The sequence below is a fragment of the Oryzias latipes genome, chromosome 6 (assembly GCF_053564925.1).
Source record: "Oryzias latipes strain Hd-rR chromosome 6, Olatipes_Hd-rR_3.1".
Classification (NCBI taxonomy): domain Eukaryota; kingdom Metazoa; phylum Chordata; class Actinopteri; order Beloniformes; family Adrianichthyidae; genus Oryzias; species Oryzias latipes.
In genome coordinates, this window is record NC_136242.1 from 35,358,184 (window position 1) to 35,371,282 (window position 13,099).

The window sequence follows — 13,099 nt, forward strand, 5'->3', positions numbered from 1 at the left end:
CTCTGGGCTGATTGGAAGTGTAGACTCAGACTCATGTCTGCATCTAAAAATCAAAACACATTTGAATGCAAGTTTGATCAATATTTGAACAACATTTAGTTAAATAAGAATGGACCTGAACATCCACTTCACTACACCCTGCCTGCTGACTGCCCTCCTCATTTTCTTATAAGGATTTCAGCATACATGTCAGTGAGAGAAGTTCAACTGTTTCCATCGGCTTTCGTTCTTTTTGCTGGTGGTTCATCTGGATAAAAAAATGTTTGAGGTGCCACAAGTGAGACAAGGTTAATGCTTAAACTTGTTTTGTCAGATTTTGAAGCTACAATATGCAAAAATAAGCTTACCGGCAATTTGTTTCCTCTTAAAACGTTTTATAACACTTTAATGTTTCAAACAATTTATGGAAAATGACTTAGGTTGTGGAATTTGAGACTGGGGTCCAGGTTCAACTGTTCCTGCAGCACTTGTCTTGTTCTGAAGTATCAGCCCTTGTACTCAGGGTCTGAAGTTGTTGCTAGTGTGTGGAGGGGCCCTGCTTCCATGCGATCAAATCGTTTGTTGACAGCTCTTGCATGTTTCCCACCATGGTCTGTAGGAACTGTTTTTAAAGAGAATTGCACCAGCAGCTGTAGAGGTGGCACTGCTAAAGTCTGTCAGCTGTTCACAGGGATCCAGAACTGTAAACATGTTCTCTATCAGGCTCCAGGCGCTGGGTTCAGTGTTGCAGGTAATTTATTATCCACTCTGTATGCTCAAGTGTTGCTTTTGCTGCAATATGCTGCTGAGCATGTGAATGTGCTATTCCACATGTGTACATATGTGAATGTGCTATTCCACATGTGTACATATATGTGAATGTGCTATTCCACATGTGTACATATATGTGAATGTGCTATTCCACATGTGTACATATATGTGAATGTGCTATTCCACATGCATGCATACATTTATGTGAATGTGCTATTCCACATGTGTACATATATGTGAATGTGCTATTCCACATGTGTACATATATGTGAATGTGCTATTCCACAAGTGTACATATGTGAATGTGCTATTCCACATGTGTACATATATGTGAATGTGCTATTCCACATGTGTACATATATGTGAATGTGCTATTCCACATGTGTACATATATGTGAATGTGCTATTCCACATGTGTACATATATGTGAATGCGTTATTCCACATGTGTACATATATGTGAATGTGCTATTCCACATGTGAACATATATGTGAATGTGCTATTCCACATGTGTACATATATGTGAATGTGCTATTCCACATGCGTACATATGCGAATGTGCTATTCCACATGTGTACATATATGTGAATGTGCTATTCCACATGTGTACATATATGTGAATGTGCTATTCCACATGTGTACATATATGTGAATGTGCTATTCCACATGTGTACATATATGTGAATGTGCTATTCCACATGTGTGCATATATGTGAATGTGCTATTCCACATGTGTACATATATGTGAATGTGCTATTCCACATGCATGCATACATTTATGTGAATGTGCTATTCCAATTGTCTACATATATGTGAATGTGCTATTCCACATGTGTACATATATGTGAATGTGCTATTCCACATGTGTACATATATGTGAATGTGCTATTCCACATGTGTACATATATGTGAATGTGCTATTCCACATGTGTACATATATGTGAATGTGCTATTCCACATGTGTACATATATGTGAATGTGCTATTCCACATGTGTGCATATATGTGAATGTGCTATTCCACATGTGTACATATATGTGAATGTGCTATTCCACATGCATGCATACATTTATGTGAATGTGCTATTCCAATTGTCTACATATATGTGAATGTGCTATTCCACATGTGTACATATATGTGAATGCGTTATTCCACATGTGTACATATATGTGAATGTGCTATTCCACATGTGAACATATATGTGAATGTGCTATTCCACATGTGTACATATATGTGAATGTGCTATTCCACATGCGTACATATGCGAATGTGCTATTCCACATGTGTACATATATGTGAATGTGCTATTCCACATGCGTACATATATGTGAATGTGCTATTCCACATGTGTGCATATATGTGAATGTGCTATTCCACATGTGTACATATATGTGAATGTGCTATTCCACATGCATGCATACATTTATGTGAATGTGCTATTCCAATTGTCTACATATATGTGAATGTGCTATTCCACATGTGTACATATATGTGAATGCGTTATTCACCATGTGTACATATATGTGAATGTGCTATTCCATTTGTCTACATATATGCGAATGTGCTATTCCACATGTCTACATATATGTGAATGTGCTATTCCAATTGTCTACATATATGTGAATGTGCTATTCCAATTGTCTACATATATGTGAATGTGCTATTCCATTTGTCTACATATATGCGAATGTGCTATTCCACATGTGTACATATATGTGAATGTGCTATTCCACATGTGTACATATATGTGAATGTGCTATTCCACATGTGTACATATATGTGAATGTGCTATTCCACATGTGTGCATATATGTGAATGTGCTATTCCACATGTGTACATATATGTGAATGTGCTATTCCACATGCATGCATACATTTATGTGAATGTGCTATTCCAATTGTCTACATATATGTGAATGTGCTATTCCACATGTGTACATATATGTGAATGCGTTATTCCACATGTGTACATATATGTGAATGTGCTATTCCACATGTGAACATATATGTGAATGTGCTATTCCACATGTGTACATATATGTGAATGTGCTATTCCACATGCGTACATATGCGAATGTGCTATTCCACATGTGTACATATATGTGAATGTGCTATTCCACATGCGTACATATATGTGAATGTGCTATTCCACATGTGTGCATATATGTGAATGTGCTATTCCACATGTGTACATATATGTGAATGTGCTATTCCACATGCATGCATACATTTATGTGAATGTGCTATTCCAATTGTCTACATATATGTGAATGTGCTATTCCACATGTGTACATATATGTGAATGCGTTATTCACCATGTGTACATATATGTGAATGTGCTATTCCATTTGTCTACATATATGCGAATGTGCTATTCCACATGTCTACATATATGTGAATGTGCTATTCCAATTGTCTACATATATGTGAATGTGCTATTCCAATTGTCTACATATATGTGAATGTGCTATTCCATTTGTCTACATATATGCGAATGTGCTATTCCACATGTGTACATATATGTGAATGTGCTATTCCACATGTGTACATATATGTGAATGTGCTATTCCACATGTGTACATATATGTGAATGTGCTATTCCACATGTGTACATATATGTGAATGTGCTATTCCACATGTGTACATATATGTGAATGTGCTATTCCACATGCATGCATACATTTATGTGAATGTGCTATTCCAATTGTCTACATATATGTGAATGTGCTATTCCACATGTGTACATATATGTGAATGCGTTATTCCACATGTGTACATATATGTGAATGTGCTATTCCACATGTGAACATATATGTGAATGTGCTATTCCACATGTGTACATATATGTGAATGTGCTATTCCACATGTGTACATATATGTGAATGTGCTATTCCACATGTGTACATATATGTGAATGTGCTATTCCACATGTGTACATATATGTGAATGTGCTATTCCACATGTGTACATATATGTGAATGTGCTATTCCACATGCGTACATATGCGAATGTGCTATTCCACATGTGTACATATATGTGAATGTGCTATTCCACATGCGTACATATATGTGAATGTGCTATTCCACATGTGTACATTTATGTGAATGTGCTATTCCAATTGTCTACATATATGTGAATGTGCTATTCCACATGTGTACATATATGTGAATGTGCTATTCCACATGTGTACATATATGTGAATGTGCTATTCCACATGTGTACATATATGTGAATGTGCTATTCCACATGCGTACATATATGTGAATGTGCTATTCCACATGCGTACATATATGTGAATGTGCTATTCCACATGTGAACATATATGTGAATGTGCTATTCCACATGTGTACATATATGTGAATGTGCTATTCCACATGTGTACATATATGTGAATGTGCTATTCCACATGTGTACATATATGTGAATGTGCTATTCCACATGTGTACATATATGTGAATGTGCTATTCCACATGTGTACATATATGTGAATGTGCTATTCCACATGTGTGCATATATGTGAATGTGCTATTCCACATGTGTACATATATGTGAATGTGCTATTCCACATGCATGCATACATTTATGTGAATGTGCTATTCCAATTGTCTACATATATGTGAATGTGCTATTCCACATGTGTACATATATGTGAATGCGTTATTCCACATGTGTACATATATGTGAATGTGCTATTCCACATGTGAACATATATGTGAATGTGCTATTCCACATGTGTACATATATGTGAATGTGCTATTCCACATGTGTACATATATGTGAATGTGCTATTCCACATGCGTACATATGCGAATGTGCTATTCCACATGTGTACATATATGTGAATGTGCTATTCCACATGCGTACATATATGTGAATGTGCTATTCCACATGTGTGCATATATGTGAATGTGCTATTCCACATGTGTACATATATGTGAATGTGCTATTCCACATGCATGCATACATTTATGTGAATGTGCTATTCCAATTGTCTACATATATGTGAATGTGCTATTCCACATGTGTACATATATGTGAATGCGTTATTCACCATGTGTACATATATGTGAATGTGCTATTCCATTTGTCTACATATATGCGAATGTGCTATTCCACATGTCTACATATATGTGAATGTGCTATTCCAATTGTCTACATATATGTGAATGTGCTATTCCAATTGTCTACATATATGTGAATGTGCTATTCCATTTGTCTACATATATGCGAATGTGCTATTCCACATGTGTACATATATGTGAATTTGCTATTCCAATTGTCTACATATATGTGAATGTGCTATTCCAATTGTCTACATATATGTGAATGTGCTATTCCACATGTGTACATATATGTGAATGTGCTATTCCACATGTGTACATATATGTGAATGTGCTATTCCACATGTGTACATATATGTGAATGTGCTATTCCACATGTGTACATATATGTGAATGTGCTATTCCACATGCATGCATACATTTATGTGAATGTGCTATTCCACATGCATGCATACATGTGAATGTGCTATTCCACATGTGTACATATATGTGAATGCGTTATTCCACATGTGTACATATATGTGAATGTGCTATTCCACATGTGAACATATATGTGAATGTGCTATTCCACATGTGTACATATATGTGAATGTGCTATTCCACATGTGTACATATATGTGAATGTGCTATTCCACATGTGTACATATATGTGAATGTGCTATTCCACATGTGTACATATATGTGAATGTGCTATTCCACATGTGTACATATATGTGAATGTGCTATTCCACATGTGTGCATATATGTGAATGTGCTATTCCACATGCATGCATACATCTATGTGAATGTGCTATTCCACATGCATGCATACATCTATGTGAATGTGCTATTCCAATTGTCTACATATATGTGAATGTGCTATTCCACATGTGTACATATATGTGAATGCGTTATTCCACATGTGTACATATATGTGAATGTGCTATTCCACATGTGAACATATATGTGAATGTGCTATTCCACATGTGTACATATATGTGAATGTGCTATTCCACATGCGTACATATGCGAATGTGCTATTCCACATGTGTACATATATGTGAATGTGCTATTCCACATGCGTACATATATGTGAATGTGCTATTCCACATGTGTACATTTATGTGAATGTGCTATTCCAATTGTCTACATATATGTGAATGTGCTATTCCACATGTGTACATATATGTGAATGTGCTATTCCACATGTGTACATATATGTGTATGTGCTATTCCACATGTGTACATATATGTGAATGTGCTATTCCACATGCGTACATATATGTGAATGTGCTATTCCACATGCGTACATATATGCGAATGTGCTATTCCACATGTGTACATATATGTGAATGTGCTATTCCACTTGTCTACATATATGCGAATGTGCTATTCCACATGCGTACATATATGCGAATGTGCTATTCCACATGTGTACATATATGTGAATGTGCTATTCCAATTGTCTACATATATGCGAATGTGCTATTCCACATGTGTACATATATGTGAATGTGCTATTCCACATGTGTACATATATGTTAATGTGCTATTCCACATGCATGCATACATTTATGTGAATGTGCTATTCCACATGTATGTATACATTTATGTGAATGTGCTATTCCAATTGTCTACATATATGTGAATGTGCTATTCCATTTGTCTACATATATGCGAATGTGCTATTCCACATGTGTACATATATGTGAATGTGCTATTCCACATGTGTACATATATGTGAATGTGCTATTCCACATGTGTACATATATGCCAATGTGCTATTCCACATGTGTACATATATGTGAATGTGCTATTCCAATTGTCTACATATATGTGAATGTGCTATTCCATTTGTCTACATATATGCGAATGTGCTATTCCACATGTGTACATATATGTGAATGTGCTATTCCACATGTGTACATATATGTGAATTTGCTATTCCAATTGTCTACATATATGTGAATGTGCTATTCCAATTGTCTACATATATGTGAATGTGCTATTCCATTTGTCTACATATATGGGAATGTGCTATTCCACATGTGTACATATATGCGAATGTGCTATTCCACATGTGTACATTTATGTGAATGTGCTATTCCACATGTGTACATATATGTGAATGTGCTATTCCACATGTGTACATATATGTGAATGTGCTATTCCACATGTGTACATATATGTTAATGTGCTATTCCACATGCATGCATACATTTATGTGAATGTGCTATTCCACATGTATGTATACATTTATGTGAATGTGCTATTCCAATTGTGTACATATATGTGAATGTGCTATTCCACATGTGTGCATATATGTGAATGTGCTATTCCACATGTGTACATATATGTGAATGTGCTATTCCACATGCATGCATACATTTATGTGAATGTGCTATTCCAATTGTCTACATATATGTGAATGTGCTATTCCACATGTGTACATATATGTGAATGCGTTATTCCACATGTGTACATATATGTGAATGTGCTATTCCACATGTGAACATATATGTGAATGTGCTATTCCACATGTGTACATATATGTGAATGTGCTATTCCACATGTGTACATATATGTGAATGTGCTATTCCACATGCGTACATATGCGAATGTGCTATTCCACATGTGTACATATATGTGAATGTGCTATTCCACATGCGTACATATATGTGAATGTGCTATTCCACATGTGTGCATATATGTGAATGTGCTATTCCACATGTGTACATATATGTGAATGTGCTATTCCACATGCATGCATACATTTATGTGAATGTGCTATTCCAATTGTCTACATATATGTGAATGTGCTATTCCACATGTGTACATATATGTGAATGCGTTATTCACCATGTGTACATATATGTGAATGTGCTATTCCATTTGTCTACATATATGCGAATGTGCTATTCCACATGTCTACATATATGTGAATGTGCTATTCCAATTGTCTACATATATGTGAATGTGCTATTCCAATTGTCTACATATATGTGAATGTGCTATTCCATTTGTCTACATATATGCGAATGTGCTATTCCACATGTGTACATATATGTGAATGTGCTATTCCACATGTGTACATATATGTGAATGTGCTATTCCACATGTGTACATATATGTGAATGTGCTATTCCACATGTGTACATATATGTGAATGTGCTATTCCACATGTGTACATATATGTGAATGTGCTATTCCACATGCATGCATACATTTATGTGAATGTGCTATTCCAATTGTCTACATATATGTGAATGTGCTATTCCACATGTGTACATATATGTGAATGCGTTATTCCACATGTGTACATATATGTGAATGTGCTATTCCACATGTGAACATATATGTGAATGTGCTATTCCACATGTGTACATATATGTGAATGTGCTATTCCACATGTGTACATATATGTGAATGTGCTATTCCACATGTGTACATATATGTGAATGTGCTATTCCACATGTGTACATATATGTGAATGTGCTATTCCACATGTGTACATATATGTGAATGTGCTATTCCACATGTGTGCATATATGTGAATGTGCTATTCCACATGCATGCATACATCTATGTGAATGTGCTATTCCACATGCATGCATACATCTATGTGAATGTGCTATTCCAATTGTCTACATATATGTGAATGTGCTATTCCACATGTGTACATATATGTGAATGCGTTATTCCACATGTGTACATATATGTGAATGTGCTATTCCACATGTGAACATATATGTGAATGTGCTATTCCACATGTGTACATATATGTGAATGTGCTATTCCACATGCGTACATATGCGAATGTGCTATTCCACATGTGTACATATATGTGAATGTGCTATTCCACATGCGTACATATATGTGAATGTGCTATTCCACATGTGTACATTTATGTGAATGTGCTATTCCAATTGTCTACATATATGTGAATGTGCTATTCCACATGTGTACATATATGTGAATGTGCTATTCCACATGTGTACATATATGTGAATGTGCTATTCCACATGTGTACATATATGTGAATGTGCTATTCCACATGCGTACATATATGTGAATGTGCTATCCACATGCGTACATATATGTGAATGTGCTATTCCACATGTGAACATATATGTGAATGTGCTATTCCACATGTGAACATATATGTGAATGTGCTATTCCACATGTGTACATATATGTGAATGTGCTATTCCACATGTGTACATATATATGAATGTGCTATTCCACATGTGTACATATATGTGAATGTGCTATTCCACATGTGTACATATATGTGAATGTGCTATTCCACATGTGTGCATATATGTGAATGTGCTATTCCACATGTGTACATATATGTGAATGTGCTATTCCACATGCATGCATACATTTATGTGAATGTGCTATTCCAATTGTCTACATATATGTGAATTTGCTATTCCACATGTGTACATATATGTGAATGTGCTATTCCACATGTGTACATATATGTGAATGTGCTATTCCACATGTGTACATATATGTGAATGTGCTATTCCACATGCGTACATATATGTGAATTTGCTATTCCACATGCGTACATATATGTGAATGTGCTATTCCACATGTGTACATATATGTGAATGTGCTATTCCACATGTGTACATATATGTGAATGTGCTATTCCACATGTGTACATATATGCGAATGTGCTATTCCACATGTGTACATATATGTGAATGTGCTATTCCACTTGTCTACATATATGCGAATGTGCTATTCCACATGTGTACATATATGTGAATGCGTTATTCACCATGTGTACATATATGTGAATGTGCTATTCCATTTGTCTACATATATGCGAATGTGCTATTCCACATGTCTACATATATGTGAATGTGCTATTCCAATTGTCTACATATATGTGAATGTGCTATTCCAATTGTCTACATATATGTGAATGTGCTATTCCATTTGTCTACATATATGCGAATGTGCTATTCCACATGTGTACATATATGTGAATTTGCTATTCCAATTGTCTACATATATGTGAATGTGCTATTCCAATTGTCTACATATATGTGAATGTGCTATTCCACATGTGTACATATATGTGAATGTGCTATTCCACATGTGTACATATATGTGAATGTGCTATTCCACATGTGTACATATATGTGAATGTGCTATTCCACATGTGTACATATATGTGAATGTGCTATTCCACATGCGTACATTTATGTGAATGTGCTATTCCACATGCATGCATACATGTGAATGTGCTATTCCACATGTGTACATATATGTGAATGCGTTATTCCACATGTGTACATATATGTGAATGTGCTATTCCACATGTGAACATATATGTGAATGTGCTATTCCACATGTGTACATATATGTGAATGTGCTATTCCACATGTGTACATATATGTGAATGTGCTATTCCACATGTGTACATATATGTGAATGTGCTATTCCACATGTGTACATATATGTGAATGTGCTATTCCACATGTGTACATATATGTGAATGTGCTATTCCACATGTGTGCATATATGTGAATGTGCTATTCCACATGCATGCATACATCTATGTGAATGTGCTATTCCACATGCATGCATACATCTATGTGAATGTGCTATTCCAATTGTCTACATATATGTGAATGTGCTATTCCACATGTGTACATATATGTGAATGCGTTATTCCACATGTGTACATATATGTGAATGTGCTATTCCACATGTGAACATATATGTGAATGTGCTATTCCACATGTGTACATATATGTGAATGTGCTATTCCACATGCGTACATATGCGAATGTGCTATTCCACATGTGTACATATATGTGAATGTGCTATTCCACATGCGTACATATATGTGAATGTGCTATTCCACATGTGTACATTTATGTGAATGTGCTATTCCAATTGTCTACATATATGTGAATGTGCTATTCCACATGTGTACATATATGTGAATGTGCTATTCCACATGCATGCATACATTTATGTGAATGTGCTATTCCAATTGTCTACATATATGTGAATTTGCTATTCCACATGTGTACATATATGTGAATGCGTTATTCCACATGTGTACATATATGTGAATGTGCTATTCCACATGTGAAAATATATGTGAATGTATTATTCCACATGTGTACATATATGTGAATGTGCTATTCCACATGTGTACATATATGTGAATGTGCTATTCCACATGCGTACATATGCGAATGTGCTATTCCACATGTGTACATATATGTGAATGTGCTATTCCACATGCGTACATATATGTGAATGTGCTATTCCACATGTGTGCATATATGTGAATGTGCTATTCCACATGTGTACATATATGTGAATGTGCTATTCCACATGCATGCATACATTTATGTGAATGTGCTATTCCAATTGTCTACATATATGTGAATGTGCTATTCCACATGTGTACATATATGTGAATGCGTTATTCACCATGTGTACATATATGTGAATGTGCTATTCCATTTGTCTACATATATGTGAATTTGCTATTCCACATGTGTACATATATGTGAATGCGTTATTCCACATGTGTACATATATGTGAATGTGCTATTCCACATGCATGCATACATTTATGTGAATGTGCTATTCCACATGCATGCATACATGTGAATGTGCTATTCCACATGTGTACATATATGTGAATGCGTTATTCCACATGTGTACATATATGTGAATGTGCTATTCCACATGTGAACATATATGTGAATGTGCTATTCCACATGTGTACATATATGTGAATGTGCTATTCCACATGTGTACATATATGTGAATGTGCTATTCCACATGTGTACATATATGTGAATGTGCTATTCCACATGTGTACATATATGTGAATGTGCTATTCCACATGTGTACATATATGTGAATGTGCTATTCCACATGTGTACATATATGTGAATGTGCTATTCCACATGTGTACATATATGTGAATGTGCTATTCCACATGCATGCATACATCTATGTGAATGTGCTATTCCACATGCATGCATACATCTATGTGAATGTGCTATTCCAATTGTCTACATATATGTGAATGTGCTATTCCACATGTGTACATATATGTGAATGCGTTATTCCACATGTGTACATATATGTGAATGTGCTATTCCACATGTGAACATATATGTGAATGTGCTATTCCACATGTGTACATATATGTGAATGTGCTATTCCATATGCGTACATATGCGAATGTGCTATTCCACATGTGTACATATATGTGAATGTGCTATTCCACATGCGTACATATATGTGAATGTGCTATTCCACATGTGTACATTTATGTGAATGTGCTATTCCAATTGTCTACATATATGTGAATGTGCTATTCCACATGTGTACATATATGTGAATGTGCTATTCCACATGTGTACATATATGTGAATGTGCTATTCCACATGTGTACATATATGTGAATGTGCTATTCCACATGCGTACATATATGTGAATGTGCTATTCCACATGCGTACATATATGCGAATGTGCTATTCCACATGTGTACATATATGTGAATGTGCTATTCCACTTGTCTACATATATGCGAATGTGCTATTCCACATGCGTACATATATGCGAATGTGCTATTCCACATGTGTACATATATGTGAATGTGCTATTCCAATTGTCTACATATATGCGAATGTGCTATTCCACATGTGTACATATATGTGAATGTGCTATTCCACATGTGTACATATATGTTAATGTGCTATTCCACATGCATGCATACATTTATGTGAATGTGCTATTCCACATGTATGTATACATTTATGTGAATGTGCTATTCCAATTGTCTACATATATGTGAATGTGCTATTCCATTTGTCTACATATATGCGAATGTGCTATTCCACATGTGTACATATATGTGAATGTGCTATTCCACATGTGTACATATATGTGAATGTGCTATTCCACATGTGTACATATATGCCAATGTGCTATTCCACATGTGTACATATATGTGAATGTGCTATTCCAATTGTCTACATATATGTGAATGTGCTATTCCATTTGTCTACATATATGCGAATGTGCTATTCCACATGTGTACATATATGTGAATGTGCTATTCCACATGTGTACATATATGTGAATTTGCTATTCCAATTGTCTACATATATGTGAATGTGCTATTCCAATTGTCTACATATATGTGAATGTGCTATTCCATTTGTCTACATATATGGGAATGTGCTATTCCACATGTGAACATTTATGTGAATGTGCTATTCCACATGTGTACATATATGTGAATGTGCTATTCCAC